The sequence below is a fragment of the Varanus komodoensis genome, unplaced genomic scaffold (assembly GCF_004798865.1).
Source record: "Varanus komodoensis strain SLA01 unplaced genomic scaffold, ASM479886v1 scaffold1, whole genome shotgun sequence".
Lineage (NCBI taxonomy): Eukaryota > Metazoa > Chordata > Lepidosauria > Squamata > Varanidae > Varanus > Varanus komodoensis.
In genome coordinates this window covers 66,938,253-66,960,318 of record NW_025335268.1, presented here as the reverse complement: position 1 = coordinate 66,960,318, position 22,066 = coordinate 66,938,253, and the positions used below count along the sequence as shown (strand labels likewise).

The window sequence follows — 22,066 nt, the reverse complement described above, 5'->3', positions numbered from 1 at the left end:
CCACATCTAACTGTCTAATATTATCTTAAAAAACCAAAACAACCCACACCAACCCAGCATTCTTCTGAGGCAAATACCTAAGCTATTTATAAAGTACTTTGCACAAAGCTCTGCTGAAGAAGAAAGAAGTACTTAGGTACCCCACAAAATGAAAAAATTACATTCTGCATTTAGTTTTTAAAGAGACAATAATAGTACTTCAGAATCAATTTATTCTCAGTCTAATGCTGTCTGGTGAATTACACCTTTCAGGATGCTTTAACAAGCGTTAGATAAATTGCCTGTTTTATTCCACCAGTCAGAAAGAAATATCTTCTTTGTCTTTGTCTTTTTTTAAGAAATAGGACCCAAAAGCAGGACTCACATGTAACTTTCCCAGGATCTGTGCTGGCTGATATTCTCACGAAACAGGGAAGTGGACGAACAGAGATATTACTAAGTTACAGCAATCCATTAAGATATGAACACCCAAAGATGCACAGGGCAGTTCAGCTTCACTGTTTGCAACCTAAAATGTAAAAAACAAAACAAAACAAAAACATCAACACACAGTTCAGAAAATGGGTTTGCACTGATGTTTTGTTTTCCTCTGGTCCATACAAAATTAAAGTTCCATTATGTATTAAAGTCTATGTAAGGGATTCTCGTTTTTGGTGATGCTAGAAAAATGAATCAAACAACACCCATTCAAAGGACGTTTTGATGAGAAGTAAAGGAATTCTAACAAATTAATGTACATCATACTAAATCTATTGCATTTTCATTTCTTTATATGTTTAGATCTACTTATGCTTGTAATTTGTGAGGCATAGAAAAATACTTCTGTAGTTTCAGTCTGGAAGGATCTGAATACTGCTCTACACAGGCACAGAATCGATATGTGGGACTGCAGGGAGGCCTAGCCCACAAAAAAATTGGTAACACTTCCTTGCCTGATTTGATACCTACCACAGCAATCCAGAAGTGTGGAAATGATAACATATTTTGGCTCTTCTGGATTCATACAACAAAATCACCAAGCAATGTGTACATAAATATTAAAATCACACTTAAAAATTATTATTAAAATAAGATTCAAAAGACTGTTTTAAAAACAATCCCAATTATAATAATTGTTCCTATAATTACAATTCAGAGCAATACAGGAGCAGTAAAATGGAGCAACATGATTAACTTAATTATACTCAGGGAAAGCTTGGGTGAACAAGTACATTTCCAGCAGGCTTTTGAGAGATGTCACATTTTTTGCCTCCCAAACTACATGAGGCAGTTTTCCAAAGGCTGGCTGGTGCTACTGAGAAGACCATCCCACTGCCAAGGAGTTCTGTGGCAACATTCCATTATATAATATTTTACAGAGCCAGCCTGGGTTGATATGGAAGTAGTAGATCTTATCATCTAAATTGTATCATTGTCCTCATGCTTTCATGCACATACACTAATTTCTCATCACTTGATGCTGGGCAGATCAGTCCTTAAACTGAGCCTACTGAAAAGCACAGCACCTGAAAGTTGACAAGAACGTTTTCTTTTTTGTGCTGGTTCATTCACACATACAATCTATCACTTAAACCTGCAGCAATCAGAACCTCCATTCATAAACCAGCACTCATTCCTCATTTATAAATCACATCCTAGATGTACTAGATGACTGCTATGAACTTGCAGGAGAAGAGGAAAAGCCATTTTACGTTTAATGCTTAAATCAGGTTTAAGCTGAAATTACTTGGCATCTTTCAATAACACAGAAAATGTTTGTGAAAAATTGCTTTCTTGTTTAACAATTTGTCCTTTGTTAATTCATTATTTGCAAAAATGTTTGGCAGTTGATTTACATCATGCTTTCTAACTCTTAGCTAACTTCACTTGTCTCCCTTTGATGTAATCACATAAGTTGGCCTTCCTTGCACTGTGACCTCAGATATACTAGATACCTTGCCCAACATCCAGAGCCAGCATGGAGGGCATCACGCTAGGAAAGCCTGAAGCAAGTAAATCTAATTGGTTATGAAGCATTGTGATACTATCCTATTCAAGTAGATCATTTCTGATTGGCTAGGATCACTCATGTGACCAATACAGATGGGAAGAAGAACTAGAATCCAAGGAAAAAGTGACATTGAGGCAGAGAGAAAAAAAATGTCACTGAACAAAGCCATTGTTGCTGGGTGTAAAATATGTGTATTTATGTTTGCCTAGAAAAAAATAGACTAGAACATATTTAGTAGAACCCTACACATGAAGAGAAGTGGGGTTTCCCCTCTCAAAAGTAAATGCATACTTAATTCGCAATTAAGTTATAGGAAAGAATAGCTGGACATAAAACAGAAAAACCAAGCCACTAAGGGGGAAGGAAGGAGGAAGCGTGCCCAAAGTATACTTAACAGAGATAACACTTGATTCCTATCTGGGTTGCTTCCCAACAATGGTAAAAATAAAACTTAGGGGTTTTTGGGTGGGTGGGTGGAGGACTCCTATTGCTGCCAGTGAGACTCTCCCCCCACAAAATTCCAAGCTTCTTCATGACATGCTAGTTCTCCATGTGTAAGACTCTCCCTTCCCAATTTTTAAAAACTGTACAAGCATTTTATAATGTAGCAAAGTCTGAGTACAATCTAGAGGTAAGTTTTACCACCTTGGTGCAAACTAGGCCTTCAGCATTCTTGGAAGGTGTGATTGATGTTGACTGCTGTAAAAGCACAGGACGGCATCCCAAACATTGCATTCCCTTTCTGCAAATTTCTTGCTCTCTATTTTTCTCCCTGTGTTCCCTAGCTATCCTTATACTATACTCAGTGAGCCAAAGCATATCAAGTTTAACACATGATCTATAAAATGAAAGCAGGAATTTCTCTGCTCAGAGGGTCAGGCTAGGGTAAGTTGTAACCTAACCTTCTCCTATTGCATTCCTAAACATCTGTGTCTAGTCCAAGTCCATTCCATGTTTCTATTTTATACAGTCATCCTTTTTCTGAAACGTAGGAATGACTAATAGAAAATATTTCTTTGCCCACACTAAAAACATAGCACCCACAAAGAGAACCTACAGTATTCTAATTGACATTTGAAGGAATGTGCCTCTATTCTTTGCATTGGGTTTGCAATGGAAATGAAGACACAGAGATAAGGTTTAATACAAGCCTCTGCAAGTAATACACACATCTTCCTATGTGCTGTAGTCCAGTGAAAAGGCTATTACTTCCTTGAGGCAGGTCCCTGCACAACCTGGAGTCTATACTGGGAGGCTATTACTCTTGTGGGAGTATAGCAGGGGGACTCTAAAAGAAGAGAGCAGATCACCTGAGCAGGTTGTGTAGTAACTTGGAGAGATTTCTTGGAATCATAATTTCTCCCAAGCAGAATACTTGAATCTTAGGTCAGGGCAAGATGCTTACGGAAAATTGTACAAAACTTAAGTTACATGATCAGCCCTCCCTCTCAAAAAAATCAAAGTTCCAGTATAAAATCCTAACTAGCTTCAATCTACTATGGGCACGTGGAACCGCCAGTCTGTTGAGGCTTCTTTGGCCCCTCCAAGAGCCGGTCTTGGCCTCTGAGCTCAACCCCTGAAGAAGTACACACATGTGCACATGCACGAACTCATGCACACGGGGGGGATCCTTGCTATTATTTCTGGAGGTAACAGCAAGGATGCAAACAACTAAAACTGGGAATTGATGAGCATCAGGAGGAGTTACTACTCCTTTGAGTGCTTGATCAAAAGCACAGTGTGCACTGCATAAATGGAAGAACTTGTTTGCTTATCCTAGAGAAGGATAAATCCTTTTTTTGCATCCAAAAAGAGTCACGGAGAAAGGCAACGGGGCAGGAGATGTTAGTGTGTGTGATCATGCTGAGATCATGTATTTGATCACTGATATAATCTGCCTCATGGGAGACCCTGAATATAGCAATTTCACCATCAACACCATCATGATCAGAAACTTGCTCTGCACATACACATGCATGCCCGTCAAAAACTTGCTTGCACTACAGATCTGGAAGCATACTTGGAACTTTAAATGCTTGCACCAACATTACCTGGACAACTAGAGATCATAAATGTTGATGTCTCTACTCATAAAGTAGACTCATGTCGTTATCAGCCCAAGATATCCTGAGCCCCATCTGTTTGTGTGAAAGCATCCATGGTTAGAGGTGGCTGTATCTTCCGAAATGAGCTCCTTGCATGTGCACAGAGCCCATATGTGTGAAGCAGAGAGACCACAAAGAAGAAAAACTCACTCTTTCACCACAACTGGCTTCCAACCCAGGCTCTTTCCCACCAGAACAATCCACCACTTGCTGATCTGTCCAAGGGACTGCCACCACCACAGTCTGATGATACTGAAAGTCACCCAGCAGCAGCACCTGTTCAAGGCCTACAAGTCCGTATGATGAGGCCTGACTAGTGACTGACATTTCAGCTTCAAGCAGCAAGGAAAAATGATGCACAAATTAGATCTTTTAAGAAAACAGAGTAAAAATCTAGAGGATGAGAGTAGAATTTCATTTCATGTACCAATACACATCTGTATAGAGCATTTCAAGCTTTCAAAGTATCAGGGATACATCATCTCAGTAAGCTTCCCAAGACAGATCAGCTTTTATTGTCACCACAGTGGTCTGTAGTATTACTGAAGACTTAACTACTAAAATGCAGTGTATGATTTCTAAGATCTGATCTATATTTGGGAACTTCAGCTGGCTCATAATGCAGTAGTTCTGCTTCTATCTGAAGATGACCATTAATGACCAAAAGCTTTTTTGTTTTCATTTTTACTCTAGACTACGTACAGGGCACTCAATCTGAAACAGGACTCTAGCATTGGGCAGAAGGTCTTTTGAAAGCCAAATTGAAACAGCTGTGCCTACTTTGGAGTAAAAATGAAGGTCAAAGCAGGCATAGATACAGATTTAAAGTTAAGCCTGTTATACCGAAACTCCCACAAGTCCCAGCCAGGATAGCTGCCACAGGGAGTGCTTGCAAATCAACAGAAATACTGCTGAAGAAAATCAACTGAAGAAAGACTGCTTTAGTTGCCACAACTGTGGGCAGTGAGATGCAGTTCTACTTTTGTTTTGGTGGGAATGCCCATTTGTGGAACTTCCATGCCAAAGAGAAGTGCCAAGTCTATTCCACTAAAACTCTCAGGCAGCTGAAGGAAAGCCATCCATCAAAGCCAGGGGTTTCCCATGGTTTGAGGAAAGAGGTGTCAGGCTTTGTCGTTCGGAGATTTAAGAATCGGTACAATGATTGACTTTTGAAGCTGTTTATCTTGTTTTAATTACTTTGTTTTAAAGTAGTGTAAGGAAAATCTGCTGTGAATTTATCACTAGGGCTGTTATAGTGGGTGTGGGAAGGGATGGGAGGTGCAGCAGTGAGGCTGGCCAAACCATCTAATGAATTCATGGCTAAAGGGACTTCCCCACTCACACTCTAAGAGAGCAATCCCGTACATGTCTGCTCAGAACTAAGGTCAATGGCGCTTACTCTCAAGATTTCAGTCTTAGTCACTATTCTTTATCAGGTCCCATAGCGCCATAAATATATTTGGTTCTGCTAGTATTCTTTTCATTCATCTCTATTTCCAAAACATTTTATTTAAGCTCTTTTCTGATTCATATTAAAATGAATGTACTGACCCTGAAACTGGACATCTGACATTACCTTTTAAGAACAAACATACATCAGGGCAGATGCATATTAAAAAGGTGTATACTTTTACATTCCTCCCAAAAGCTATGGGCAGAATGGTTTTTAGGTATATTTTGTTCAAGGCAGCAGCAACCTTTTTCAGGGGTGGTGGTGGAAGAGAAATGGCTGCCAAAGGTGATAGAATGCTTTGGACAAGGAAGAAGCCTTGTTCTCAACAAGCCTCATTTTCCCTCAGTGACATCATCAGTTCACTACCAAATCCCAGGTGCCTAAAATCAGCTATGTGAACAGTCTAGCATGGCTTTGCTTGCCCTTGCTGACTTCATCACACCAAATTTAACTATGCAGCATCATGTCATGTTCACCTGGAGATTCCTGACGAAGCTCAACACAGAAGGAAGTCCCATAACAGAGGAGAGAGAAAAGAAACAAGAGGGAACCAAAACCATGGTAGTGTACAATGATCCCACAAAAAGTGAGTATTACCAGATCAAAGGAGATTTTTAATGGATTTCTAGCACCCACAAAACCATGTATTTGCATAACCTTTTGCTATCTCCAAAATGAAAAATGATAAACAAAATAAAAGAGCTGTTTTATGGGAGAGAAAAGGAATACAGGAGAAAGGAAGGCTTCAAAAATCATGTGGCATATTTCAAGGGACTTAAAAAAAGAAAGCCATGTAAGATTCTGTTTGCATATACTGACAAAAAAGAAATAGTACACTTCAGTCAGCCTAATACATCTTCCAATAAGTCTTACAGTTATTGTCAATATGGCAAGCTAGGGAATTTTTAATAAACCGGTAATTAGCTGTAAGCATATATCAAGTTGACTATGTTCTTTCTCTCTCACTATCTCTTTCATCCCCACTCTCAAATTGTTTTCTACATTTCAATCATGTGACTTTTAAAACTGAGTAACTGCTATGGATTTGTACTATAAAATATATGGCCTATACTTTGAGGAACTATTATAAGTATCTAAATGCACCTGAAAGCTTTCACCCATTCAAGAAAAGATCAAAACGTTTTCAACTGAGAAAGTACCCAGATACAGACTTTTGCCCAGAATTTTGCCTCTGTCCATAAATAATTGGAAAGTCCTGAAATGTACGCACAGGACTGAGAGACATGAAGATTCTGGCCTAGTGGCAAACCTGTTAATGCAAGGGAAATGTGAATCTACATCTATTACCAGAGGTGGCATGCCTGCGTAGGCCAGCTGCTGACAACTTGCATGGGCAGGCAGACAACTTGCACCCACCCGGCTTGAGGGATCCTTTGTACAGCTGGTTTGTGAATGGAGTGCTGGACTGGATAGGGCACTGGTCTGATCCAGCATGACTTTTCTGATGCAATTCTGTGATCACAATTTGAATACTGTTGTATAGTTCTGATTGCCACACTTAAAAAGGGATATTGTAAAAGTGCAGAAAAGGGCAACTAAAGTGATTAAGAAGCTTGCTCCTATGAGACCAGGTTTACAACAGCTGGGATTAGCCTAGAAAACAGGAGAATAAGGCTTGAATTATGCCTAGTATGGAGGAAGTAGATAGAGACACATTTTTCTCCTTATCTTAAAACAGGAGAACCTGGGCACTGATTGGTAAGAACTTCAGGAAAGATAAAAGGAAGTACCTCTTCATGTAGCATATGTTTAATTCTCTCACTTCAAATGTGCAAGATTTCAATATGGAAATAAAAATGGATGAAAACAGGTTTTAGTCAGCTCTGTTCATTCCAGTATTACGTAGCTTTTGAATAAACTTTTGGCACTTTCTAAATGTAGCCTTATTATGACAAACAGCAGGCTTGGAAATTTTGAAGCCAACAACCTCATTTTCCTGGACCAAGTTAAAAATGGAATCACCAAAGTAACACACAATATATGATTCCTTCAAAATTTACAGCAGCCTAGCAGGATGTTTCAGATCCAGAATTCCAATTGCCAAAAAGGGTTCACCTCCTTAAATTTCAAAATCTACTGTTATAATGCATCTTGTAATATATTGGCTTAGCCCAGGTTTATATATCTACAGGTTTTTCTGACAAAATGGGGATACATTTGGGAATACTTGCTTAAGACAATGACATTTAAAAGGCAAAAGGGGAATTAACTCTTGAGAAGTTCATGGCATCAGTGACAAAGCTACAGAAACTACAGGTTGTTGGTTAGCTTGTTAAACAAGCAGTTATTACTGGATTTCTGGTACTCTGTGGGCATCCCATCTTACATTAGAAAAACAAAGATGTGATATGCCATCAGGGACGATGGAAGTTGTAATCCTAAACATCTGCAGAATACAAGACTCATCTAATTAACCATATACAAGAATATGCACAATAAAAGCACAGTCTGCTTGTAGAAAAGGTGGTTGGAAGTGGAAAAGCTACATCAGAAAATGGTTTTGCCTATGCCTTCCCTCTCCTGCTATGTTTCTCCTGAATCCTGCCACAAAAGCTACTTCCCCTTCCTGGGCAGGGTTTCAGAAACATTTGGTAGGTACATAACATTTCTGGAATCCCGCCGGTGAGAACAGTGGCTTTTGATGGTATAGAAAAGCAGTGATAAGCAAGGTTAAGCACACATATTGAACGTTCTCCATTCCAAATCACTCCTATCACCTAATAGGGAGAAGCAGCTACCTGTACTTTTATTACATGTTTCCATGAAACACTCAGACCAGGTGGCAGATGGCATGTCCACCTGTTTCAGACTTCCAGCTTTCCTGACCATTGGCACTGCTGGCAAAAATTCTGGGACTTGAAGTTCAAAAAATCTGGAGATCTATTTTCTTCCCACCCAAAGCTTAGCCACTGAATGCAGATAAAGCATGATTGGTAAGCGGTGTGTTAGATAAGCCTTCTCTAAATGTATTCTTAGAGAATTCTAACACAGGCTCTGTAACAAAAGGAACAGCAAAGCAATAGAATTTGCTTCAGTATAACCCAAATAAGGTGGCAATTATTTTTACTTTAAGTCTGTGTCAAGTAATAATACTGTTTTTAGATTAAAGTTGCCTGGTACAGAAATTGTTTAATGACATTTGACAATGAAGCAACAACTGGAAAAACTGGGGGAAAAAACCTTGTTTGCTCTTAACAGTGCTTATCTTCCAAGGAAGTCAAGGGATTTCATAACACAGACATTAGCACAATAATGCTGTTGTCAAAGTCATTTGGTGGAACCATGCCATTTTAAAGTTCCTCTACTAGGAAATGTTATCCAACAGCTACTCTAAATTTTAACTTAATGCAAATGGATTTGTTGTTTACATTTTACTTAGATGAAAACATTTAGGTTAAAGCAAACAAAAAACACTTTTAAAGGGCAGCTGCCTATGGACAGTAAATGTAATTGAAAATCAAACCATATCAGTGTGTATGTGTTAAAATCCTTTAAGACACACACACATGCACACACACGCCTTCCTCAATTCATAAAAGCTGCAGTCAGACATGGCAAAAATGGATTCACTGCTAAGGAATTTTTTACAGCATAAGTACGGAAAGCCTTGTTTATGCTGGACACAAAATGAGCTGTTGCTCTCAGATTTAATATAATGGGTTTTTTTTAATGCTTTCCTACTTCTCCACAGTTCTGCTTGGTTACAGATATAGGGTTTAAAAAAATTCCTTACCATTTGGCAGGGTATGGTAGATAAGTGTTGCCTCATGTGCTGCCCTCCAGATATTTTGGAGTGCAATGCCCAGCTCACTTGACCATGCCAACTGAGGCTGATGGAAGTTGAAGTCTCAAACCTCTGAAGGCTACCAGAATAAACTTCCTAACTGTCAGAGCAATAGGACAGTGGAACCAGTTGCCAAGAGTGGCCATGGGCTTTCCCAAGATAGAGGCATTTAAGGTGAACTGGACAGACACCTGAGTGGGAGGGCTTGACATCCTGCACCAGCAGCGGGTTGGACCTGGTGGCCTCCTTGGCCCCTGCTGACTCTACTGTTCCATGAATCTCTGAATAGGGTATACTTTTCCAGGGAAATGGATCACCATGTTGTTACATGCACATGCACAGTGTGGTAAGCCACAGTTCGGTAAGTAGAATTTACATTACTTCAGTGGACTGGTTTGCACTAGTCTATGGTTTCGTGTTAAATATACAGGCACCATGGTTCATGCTCTTTTCTCCTCCAGGGCAGGGCCAGAAGAAATTGTCAGCCTTTGGTTCCATGGTAGAGGAAATGTGATTAGCCTTAACTATAATTTAGGAAGAGGACAACATCAAGCTATAGTTAAACTACCTAGTCTGTTTAGATGGTACAAGTACCCCCAGTGTTGGTTTGGACAAAAGAAGTAACTGTAATTAACTGAAGTGAAAGCTTATAATCTTCTCACATGCATGTTTATTTACTTCCATAATACTAAATTCAGTATAGCTTCCATCTGAATGCAGTCATTGTCCATATTTTACCTAGGTATTTTATTGGTGGAATTGGTTACAGGTAAAACTAGAGAAATTTTACTGATCAACTACCAGGCTAGCCTAGTTAAAGTGGGTGTTTAACTGTTTTTTATTAGGTTATGGATGCACAGTTTTACTAACCAAACTTTGGATTTTATAAAGACAGGAACCACAAAAATCCCAGGCCCACCTCAGATGTCCTATGTAACAATTGTCTCCACTGCCTCAACACAATATCTGAGAAAAATACCACAATGCAAACTTAAAGGAGATAAAGGAAAGTAGTGGCTAAAGGGAACACATCCAAATAACAGTACATATACAATATTACTGCACTGTGTACACAGAACATAAATAAATACAGGAGCATCGAAGGACATAACATTTTTCCTTGACATCTCATGAACCAGCCAGAACTGAGATCCACCCATGATGTTGTGATGTAAGACATAGAAGGACTTACAGGAAGCTTCTGTTGAAATGGAGAGGCCCAGTTCTGTCCATTTTGGGCAAAAAATGCCCTATAAGACCTGGCAGTATCTCATCCTAGCAGGGTTAAGACACAGCTCTAGTTTGTAGAAACACAGGCATACTCTTTCCATCTCTTCCTAAATTTCCCTGCTCTCATATATAGCATTTCCTACCCCACAATTTCCAAAATTCAGCCCTTCCCTATTGTTCTGTGATGTGCTACTTCCATTTGTGCTTGTACAAGACATAAAAGGAGGTGGCATTCATTACAGTGGTATCTTACGAAAGAAATGAGAAAACCCAATTCTTGAATTCAAGTACCACAAGAAGACACATATATTTCATTTTTTAAAACACCCACCGTGTCATGTTTAGTGTACTTTCACATGTTTACCTAAGTGAATGCCTGTGTCACTTCAAATATTCCTTTCCTAATAATGCACACCCATTATTTAATGATGAGCTGCCCCAAAAGGAAAACCTCAGGACATAGGAATGACTGATGTCAAATTCCTCACTAATGGGTTTACCACGTTTAACAAGATGCTATTTGCCTGCTGCATTACAAACCGCATCACAAACATGCAGAGCAGAGATTGCAGACTTGAGTCACACAATCAACCACCTCTAACTGCTAAGTTATAAGCAAAATCTAACTGAGAACTGAGGCTGCTTTCCAAAAATGTGCATCCTTAAGATCTTGTTGGTACAATTATTCTCCTCATCCCTTCCAGTATTGATTTTCTGGTGTAACTTCTTGAAAAATCAACCTTAAACCGTGAAAAGTAATTCTGAAGATAAATCAAATAAATCTTCCTACTTAGGACAGAAAACTCACAAGGGTATATGAAGCCCTTATGCTCTATTCCTTAATGTACATCGTTGATTCATACTGGTGCAGATGAGAAGACTGGGATAGAAGGGGCTGAATTCTAAACTGTGAATACAGAGCATGTATTTAAAAGCAACAATGAAAATTGCATTACCTCAAATGTAGTAACATCCTGTCTTTGCTAATACTCCCAACAAGTTCCATCAAATACTGTAACTGAATCAGCACTACAGGCAGTGAAATCATTCAGAAAGAATTTGTTCTCCAGTCCAAAAATTAGTTGTGCCAGGCAGTTACAACTTAGTTGTTTCTATATTGCTGATAGACTGAATGAGTTTTACCAAGAGGAATGTATATGACTACTGAAGTGCAAGGCATTCTAGAGTACCAAAGGACTAAAAATAAATAAAACACACTTACAGTATTTTCTTCACTTTGTTTGCAAAGTTATGTTTCTTTCTACCTTACATTTGGTAAAATATTTTGCATCTCAGTTTGCGTCACCAATTTAACATATACCATGACCGGAACACTTAAGAATGGGAAACGATTAAATTCTGCACTCTGACTCAGATGTTTCTTTTTCACTTTAACACATGAAAAAACACATGCGAATTTTTCCAGTTAAAGGAGTAAAGGGAAACATACACCCTTCATTTACTTAAAACCTATGTCCTGTGGGTTAAACTTGTTTTAATACATAAATCCAAAGTAATCCTCCATTCAGTATACCATTGCTTTTCTGATTGAGTAGTGATTTACAGCACAAATCTGACTGCAACTATCAAATCAAAACTATTCCTAAAAAGAACCTAGCATGAAACTGAAATTCGGAAACTACCATAGCGTTGAGGATTTGAGTCATCAATTCCTTTTCTTCACTAATAAACACTGAATCAGTCAGAATAACTATTTTGGAGTCTGTTTGGGGGTTTGTTTACTTCGTTGTTGTTGTTATCATTCTAAAACCTATGTATAAACAAAGTATATAATTTTGCATATGTGCCCATGTTTGTTCGGAAAGGACACATCTCATAGGCAGATTTTGCTTATGCTTGTCTAATACATTGTGAATCATATTCTAAAACATAATCCAGAGAGAGAGAGAGAAAGAATTATAGGATGACTGGGGATAGCTCTAGAAACTGATGATGAGCCGAAAACTGACTTTCTACAGAAATTTGGTCAAACAGGGAGAAAAAAGAGTTGCATTAGCATTTTCTTTCCTTAGATTTCTTCAAGAGAGACCTTATGCTATAGCAATAAAATGTACATACATCCTTTAAAGCACCACACAGAAAAATTAAAAATGAAAATTCAGAGATATTTTGGGAAGTAGTAACTGATTCTTTACCCCCAGCCCATAGTAACAGAAGCTTATGCATTTCACCATTTCCAAAGCAATAACCTGCTGAATAATTCTGCTTAATATGCAATTTATGGAAGGGAAAAAACCATTCAACTACAGATGTAGTGCTGCAGACATGTGATGATACAATGAGCTGAAAGAGGGATCAATTAGCAGATCTCCATATGAAACTAAAGGCTTCGTCAGAGCAGAGGATCTGCCCCAGTACAAAACTGAACAAGAAAGGCCTATAGGCAGTCTACCCACACCAAACTACACATATCAAACAGTCTTCACAGAACATTTGCAAAAGACTGACCAAAATAAATAAAGGACACAGTGGCATAATTTTCTGGGACTGAATAGGTGGTGACTTGGTGACCACCACTTCCAAAGTTCTGTTTGAGCACTGGTGACCCATTCCCCATGATAAATTGCTTTTCTGGGATACAGTGGATTGGAAAACCTCTACAATGAGCCACTGGTTGTTAGGCTGTTTTGTTACCAAAAAACAGACCACCCTGATGGAAACACTCTAGGTTTGGACAACAGGACAATTCCCTGTGGCTTGTTACCAGTAATGGGTTGTTGTGTCATGTGAACCAGGACAAAGTTAGTGCTGTCTATACTGAAGGACAATAATGTTGGACTACCTTCTCTCAAAGGATAGCTTGCCCACATTTATTATCTCCGGCAATGGACAGCTGTGGGAGAAGGTTGGCTGCATTCTAAAGCACATTCTTATTACCCAGTGAGGGAGACAAGGACAGTAAATCTAATCATTGCCCCATGTGTTAATTTTAGACTAGAAACATTTGGATTATTCATGGCTTCTACAGAGTTTCACTAGAGGCACATTAACATGGAAAAGCAAATGATTTCCGAAGGCAGAATGCTTTCCCAAGGCACTATGCTGAATGCATGAAAAAAATGAATGCACAGCCCTTACGTTCTAGATGTGAGGTTTTACTAATCCACTTTTGTGTATAAGGCCTAATCTGGAGTGTAATATGCATAAAGAAATGTGTTCACATGCAGACACTTTCACTGTATCAGGGTACATTAATGGCATTATCAAGTGGGGTGGGAGGGGGGGAGGGAATAGCCTTCTCAAAGTAATAGCAGATGGATTAGAAAGAAGAATGCAGTAAAATGCCGGAATGCTTTGCAGTAACAAAGAGTACAAGGAAACTGACAGGTGGCAATAGGGTGAAAAGGCAAAAATTTAACATACTCTAAAGCTGGTTGGGATGGGGAAAGTCTTTTCAATGTTGTTTTCTCCTACCTGGTTCTTATATATTCTTAATGTGCTTTTCTTAATACAAAGGAGACAACTTCTTGGCTGGCATCTACACATCTTTCATATATCCAATCTTTATGAAATAACTGTGATGATGAAATGATTTCACTGAAATAAATCAATTAATACTGTCTGCAATTAATTTCAAACTATAAGTATGAGATGAATAAAACTTTAGGCACTTGAAATAAAACTCTAGAAGTACAGGATTTGCCAAAATTAGGACCCTCAGGTGATATCCAGTTCATTCCTTCTACTAATAGAAAATCTTCTGTCAATGAAACAAATAAGCATTGACCTTACAATAAGACATACTGAGGTCTTTGTAAAAGGCAAGCATCTTGTGGGCATCTAACAAGTGGAGGAAGGGCATCAGGTGTCCATTAAAATACGGATACCAAGATAATCTGATTTACATAAAAAAGAAACATTCTCTTGGGTAAGAAAGCTGTATTAGGCCAAAGGACCATTTTGTTCCTGTGGAGCTTTTAAGTATAGCGGGTTCGTGCACAGTGCACAGTTTGCTAGACCATGTTGCTGGCATGGCCTCCAAGGAAGCCAACCTGAGGCTACAGGTAGAAAATGGCTCAAATGGTCTTAATGTGAGTGACTTGAAGAACACAGAGAGTTTTCATGTCAGGTGGTTTCTGCATTGAAACACTTGGATAAAACTTTGATGGGCCTTTCAGAAACCTTTTAGTCAATGAATGAAAAAGAAACACACAACACTGATAAAGGTATGGCTAGCTGACACTCCTGCCAAGCAACCAGTTAAAGAACAAGGCTACAGACATCAAGCTCTCATGAAAGAAGAAGTTGTAATGCATTATGTTGCAGAAACTGAAATGATTCTGATGTGCTGTATTGCTCTTTCAAGCATTTCCTTGTGGCCTTGATTACTTGAAGGTTTTCAGGACATTGCGTATCAGGTATATTTACCATCCTGTGAGATGGTAACTGAAAGGCATTTGTAGGTCTGGGTTCATTTCTGGCCTCCTATTTGGTATCATAAACAGACAACTAAAGTTGGATCAGCTGAAGTTCACAGACCCTTTTCAAGGGCAGTACCATATGTAATGCACTGCAGTAATCCAGGTGAGAGGGTGACTAGAGCATGGATAACTGTAGATCGGCCCAGATTACGGGGAAGTTCATCAGCATATGCTGAGAAATGCTGTTCCCTGCCACTGAGTCCACCTGTGGCGAGTCCACCTGTCCCTCAAATGGCAGTGCTGGATCCACGAGCATCCTCAGACTAGGAACCCAACCATCTAGTGCAGTCTAGCCATTTGTCCTGTTGCTTCCTTGCCCTCAGATCTTCCTTTCCAGGGGAAAAGAACTATTCTGGAATAGAATTTGTGCTCCAAGTTATCCAACTTTCATCCTTCTTTGTTTCCAGGGGAACTTTTTGACAAATTGTGCCTTGTGCCATCTCAGTAATATCTGGAACTAATAAAGGTAAAGGTGAAGGTTTCCCCTTGATGTTACGTCCAGTCATGCCTGACTCTAGGGGGCGGTGCTCATCTCCGTTTCCTAGCCAAGGGAGCCAGCGTTTGTCCGCAGACAGTCTCCGTGGTCATGTGGCCGGCATGACTAAACACCCAAGTGCACGGAACGCTGTTACCTGCCCACCGAAGTGGTACCTTTTTATCTACTTACATCTGCATGCTTTCAAACTGCAGGAGCTGGGACAGAGCAATGGGAACTCACCCCGTTGGGCAGATTTGAACCAGTGACCTTTCGATCAACCAGCCCAGCAGCACAGCGGTTTAAACCACTGCATCACCTGCAGTCCCTGGAACTGATAGTGGAACACAAATTTGCATTCCTCTTACTGCACCCTATAGAGGTTCTCCAAGTATTCTGGGGTTGGAGGCACTGAAGTGGATGAGTGCTCCAGAATCCTTGGTTGGTCAAAGGAGTACTGAGAACAGGGGTATGGTTAACAGCATGCCAGACTCATAACGAACAAAGTGAAACACTGAGTCCTTGCTAAGTATTGCAGATTGACAAATTTCCAAGCCAACTGAGCAGGAGAAACTGCTACATACAGGGCCAATTGATGTTGCTAGGAGAGGAAGGTCTCCCACTGTGGCCTCAGGTGAAGAGGAAAAAGCTGCTACCAAAAAAGTACAGGCAGAATCCAATTGGTACCTTTCAAAGTAGAGACAAAATGTCTGCTTCAGATCATTTCAGTAGTGCTATTGTAGTACAAAGATGAGGTGCTGCAACAACTATTGACAATGACTGCATAGCCGGCAACCGAGTGCCAGTATCAACATGTTTCAAGCTGAAGGCAGAAGTTGTGGAACCAAGAGCTGTTGCCCTACCGGTTCTGCCGCTGTTGTATCCATGTAAAGAGCACAGATGGTGTTGAGATAAGAAAAAAAGTGGAGAGTTTGGCCCTGGAAGGCTGATATGGACACTGCCAGTATCAGTTTCTTAGCACAATTGTCAATATACAAGACACTGATCCTGAAGAGGACAATGCTATGAAGGTGTGGAAACAGGGGCCACCATTCTTGAAGATGTCCTGAACAGAAGAGGATTGGCAGAGGAGGTTTCTGAATGGTGCCAGGCTGGGATTAAGATACAATGTTGCTATCAGGTGCTTTTGAAACTGCAGCAGTAGCTTCAGACTGCAAATATGGACTAGTCAGGTAAATGGTGAAATGTGGTCCCACTCTTTGCTGACTAAATAACTTGTGTGTGTTTTAATAAATAAATAAATAAATAAACTTGTACTAAGAATCTTTGAAGATGAAGTAATGAGAGGTTTTCCATTCCCATTTCCTCAGCAAGCCACAAAAAGAAATGGGATGTAGATTAATCAGTGGCATGGTAGACTTCTCCAGACTGAACCCCAGTTATGTTGTTTAGAATAGAAGTAGTCAGAAAACCGGGAACAGTCTAAGTCTTGAGATCTTCTGAAAATAGTTGGCGATCAGAAGCATGGCAATTTACCTTAAAGCAGAACCAGTCCCCAAGAGGTACAGGCTTAATGGACCTGTCCCTTATCTCATCCTCTGGGTAGAAACCATTGACCTATGCATAATCCAAACAGATGAAACTGAGTGCCTCATTTTACCCACCAACAGATTCAATGAACGTAAAAAGAACATCAATACCTTACTACTGACAGTGAACACACCAAAATATTATGGTTATTCCCATAGCCTTGCTGTAAAGGAATGCTGATCACCTTGCTAGACATTAATGTTGAAAAAGCCAGTTTCAACATGATATGGACTTGAATGTACATCCCTATTCCATTCTGGAAGTATTAGTTGCATGTTAACACCATTTCAACCTGCATACTGAGCTATAACAAGTCAAAACTCTAAAAGTTATGACTGAAAAAACTCACGATCAGAAATGTTTGTAAGTGAATGGAAAAAAAACAAAGACTATTCTATCTACAAGAGGTAGAGCCAAGGGCTGTTGGAACGGAAATCTGTAATTCTCCAACTTGGCTCAGACTTACAGTACCTCTTTGCAACACATTAAACGAACAACAAAATGGGACATGCTCAGGAATGCAAAGAAAACCATATCCAAGGGGGAAAAAAATCAATTCAAAGGTTCCCTTGTGTCTCACATCTGGAACTGTGAGTGAGGCATAATAAAGGACATATGCATATGTATGTATGAATTTAAATTAACTTTTGCATAGTAATAGTTTTGCTAGGTGGAAAACTCACAAAATTTACTGATTTTTTTTAAATGAATACTGGAAGTTTCGAAAATAACTACACAGACATTTCTAACCACAGCAAACTTTCCCATTAGAGAAAATAATGATACTATACAAATGCCTCAAAAACATTTTTGCTTAAACAGGCAAAGACTAAAAAAGAGCAACTTTTCCTTTTACTGATTAACTATAATTATCTTAAAAAGTGCTCACTAGTTTAGAATAAGGTACACCAGAAATATAGGGTATACTTATGCAGAAGTATAAGTATTTCATACTGTTATAAAACAATGACTTTTCAATCACTGCAGTGTTATGTCTTTCTCTTCCCATTTTATACTCACAACACCGGATGAGACAGAATAGGCTGAGAGATATCAAGTAGCACATGACAGCGAACGTAAGTGGAGAATAGTGATTTGAACCCAAGCTTTGCCAGCATGAGTTTAATGTGTTTAATGTGTTGCATGAGTCCACTGCTACTCTTATACACTTAGTTGTTTCTGTTATTTAAAAGAAAATACACAAGGGTGACATGGGCTCTCATTTTTAGATTTGTCTACAATGGATTGATTGGGAAAGCTGATGTATCACAGAAACTGTAGATGGTGACTTATTCCATCACAGTTAGCAAGATTTGTCATTCCCTGTGCAAATTTTCCACCCAACTATTGTAAAACCTCACCACACATCAGCCACCAATAGTACTGGGCCAGCCTGTAGTGGAATCTCCATGCTTGATGGAAGAATCATATAAAGAGATGCTGTCTGTTATGATGAAGTCAAAGACATGTCATCATGTGTAGGCTGTTTTGACTGATCTCATCCACATGCTAAACAGAAAGTGTTATCTGCTAAGATCAGGCATACCACAAGGATCGGTATAGTGCAATCTAAAACTCTTTGAATTTTTATTCTCTGCTGTTCCATACCCTACGTGACAGTGACAACAGGGGTAGATCAGAAGTTTATTCTGGAGTGGGTGGTTGTGCTGCAGATATTCATGACCTTAATCTATATACAATGTTTCCTTCTGATCGTGCCAACCCTGTACTCAGTGATAACTATAGGATTTATTTATTTATTTGGAACATTTATATGCCCTCAAGGGCTCATTTCAACATCTTTAGCTGTCCATTCCATAATATTAATTAATTAATTAAAAGCTTTTCTACCCTGTCCACTACTAGCATCTTGGGATGGCTTACAATAAAAACAAGTAGAATAAAATAAAATAATGAAAGCAAGATGTCTTCTGCAGTAGGTTAGCTTCCTGTGGCTATACAATATGGTTCATCTTCACACACAATCATTTAATGGTACATGTAAACCATTTTAAATGTACTGACAAAAGGGTATGGGCGCAACTAAGGTTAGCTCTTACTCCCTTCTGCGAGCGTGTGAAGCAAACACACCGTTGCCCCCAGCTGTGCAACATACAAAATAACCCCACAAAAAGAGCCAGTGGGTGAAAGAAAGAATGAAAAATCTACTTCTCTTTCCATTCTTATCTTATTTGGAAATTCTTCCTTTATCATGAGGGAAAAACCCCTGTTGCTCTAAGTTGATTTTTTTCAGAATGTTTGATTCAGCTGTCAAAAAGTCTTGCATGCGGCACACAACACGCAATGTGTTATTTCCAACAACAACACATTAAGCAATGCTGCAAAGCATTACCTTCTGGGGAAAAGGAGGAGTGAGGGAAGGGGAACTTCACAGTGACAGTTTGTGGTTCCTGCTGTGTCAATTGGAAAAAAAATAAGTCAGGGAAATACAGGATATAATGTGTTTACATTTGTCAAGACAAGTTTCCTGGAGACAGTGAGGTTTACGGCTGCTGAGCTGTCAGTTGCACTATTAAACTGCTGCCTCATTCAGTTGGAAGGTCACTGACTGACCTACATTTCTGAGAGTACGATTCATTTGCAAGTTCTTTAAACACATGCTCCTTTTAAAGGGACACTTGGTAAACCCTTTCAATTGACATGAAGCTGTTACAAATCCTATCGGTACTGTTGTTTATCCCAGTCATTTTCAGATCACTTTTTAATTATTTGCATAGTAACTAAATCACAGTTGTCTAGCTTGTGCTATTTCACAGATCTTTACTGGACTGGCTGCCTCTGATATTGTACATATGAAAAATGCTGATTTCCTCAGATCCTCCTGACTCAAAATGAAGTCCTGATAGCCTCTTCCCACTCTTGAAACCCTCCAAAAGCAGTTTGCAACAGGCAGAAAGAACAATGAGTGACTCATGCTTCTGGGGCACAGTTAACACTAACACTCTGACAAATCATTTGCCTGCTTATGACACACTAAGAACCTTGGCCAGGTGTGTAATTGGCCAAAGAGTGCTGGAATTTACAAGCCTCCTTCATTTCTTTCTTCCAACCAAGCCTTTGCTGTGCTGTAACCGAACATATTTCCAGAAAGTTACGGAAAATACTAGTGGCGTGGCAAAGGGGAGCCCTTATAATTTTGACATTCAGAACTTCTGTGTAGATAATCTAGGGGAGGGGGATAAGGTGAGAGCATGCTATGCAAAATCAAAATCTTTTTCTGACAACAGATTTAAAGATTTGGGAGAGCTCACGGAACACTTCTATACATTCTCTCTGCATGTGGAAAACTAGTAGACTTTTTTGACAACTAAGCATTTCACAAGCAGGAAGAGACTGACATGAGGTAACTGGCAAAGGCTTTCCCCACAACTGATCTCATCTTCTAGATCAGACTATCAATTTCACAGGAGAGAAAACATGATCTTAATTTGCATACAGGATGGATAAAAATCAATTATTTAAAAAAATAAAAATGGATTTTTTATTTTAATTGGATTTTTAAAAATGAAATACTTCTTGAGGAAAAATCTATCTAAAGATAGTTTCCTATTTAAGATACATTGTATTCCAAAGGCCATTCATCATGAAATAAGGATTTGTTTTTAATTATGTAGCATGAGGCTATATAGTCATGCAGTGTTAATTTTTTTTGGTAAATGAATTCCATTAATCCATTCACAATGTTATGCTCTTCCAGAGGTTTCTATAAGATTATTGGGCAATTTTTCTGTCTAGAAGATATTATCACACACACTTGGTTTTACAGTTCTCAACACTGAATTTGTGTCTGCAGAAATTACGTGGCTATTCTTCACAGCAAACATGTTATAAAATAAACATACTGAGTTAAGAAAAAGACCTTATTCCCATTGTCCCTTTGCATATCTATGTACTCAGAATCAATCCTTTACCTCTTAAGTGCTACATTTTAAAAAAATGAATAAACACAAGATTTTTGGAAGTGGAATAGATCTCCACAAGAAGCTAAGTGTGAGGAGGGAGACACAAGCAGTAAAAATGAAAGTGAAACCTTTTCAGCAGAATACCTCACAAGTCTCTGGATGTTTTTGTGTACAACCTGAGGTTCATCATAGTATTCTTTCTCTAAAGGCGAAAACCTATACTGGCAGCCAGCTGTATAAGACACAGTCAGGGAATATTTTAATAAAGTTCCTCTACCTGGGGCTAAAGCACATTATCTAGAAAAACATGATATAAATCACTAGTCAGATTTAAATCACTACACTAGATTTAAATCAAATCATAAATCAAACTGATTTAAATCAAACCCACCCTGTTTGCATAGTTCTTTAAAACCTGCTCTATCTCTTTTGGATACCCCAGCAGCAAATGTGACACTTTAACCTACTTCCCATGCTTTTGTGCAGAGTAAATATCTCTGGATGAAGTATACATTAAAAAAAAGTTTCCAGCCAAGATTTTTTTTTATTTTTTTAATGTGGTAGCTCTTCAGGATTTCTGTGGTAACTTTTACTCCCACACTAATATTTACATACACTATAAGCTGTAATTATCCAAGCATTTGGGCTGCTGGAACAGGTGCCTTTTCAGGCAGGTTTATTAGGGCAAATACTTTGCAGAGACTTACCTGGTATGTAAAGCTAAAGGCCAAGCTAGATCTGAGATTTTTTACACACACACACACACACACAAATTTATGTACATTAATAACATAAATACAGAGGGTGCCAAAATGTATACACATTTTAGGAAAGGAAAAAACTAATAATGTAATACACGCGCTGGTGACTTCCCGCCTAGACTTCTGTAACGCACTTTACATGGGGCTTCCCCTGAAGACGGTCCGAACACTTCAATTGGTGCAAAATAGAGCTGCCAGGTTGCTGACGGGGACGGGGCGTTATGCTCACATGTCTCCAGTCCTCCGTCAGCTTCACTGGCTTCCCATTGAAGCCCGGGCCCAATTCAAGGTGTTGGTTATGACCTATAAAGCCCTAAACGGCTTGGGTCCT

At 39.1% G+C, this 22,066-nt stretch overlaps 1 protein-coding gene across 3 annotated transcripts in view; it reads right to left on the bottom strand.

The window, feature by feature from the left end:
• BACH2 (BTB domain and CNC homolog 2) overlaps positions 1–22,066 on the bottom strand; it is a 220,543-nt gene that overhangs the window by 106,166 nt on the left and 92,311 nt on the right. For all 3 annotated transcript variants that reach the window (XM_044427665.1, XM_044427674.1, XM_044427656.1), the window contains one exon: positions 365–508. The gene's annotated coding sequence lies outside the window, so the exon portion shown is untranslated. The remainder of the gene's footprint in view (positions 1–364; positions 509–22,066) is intronic.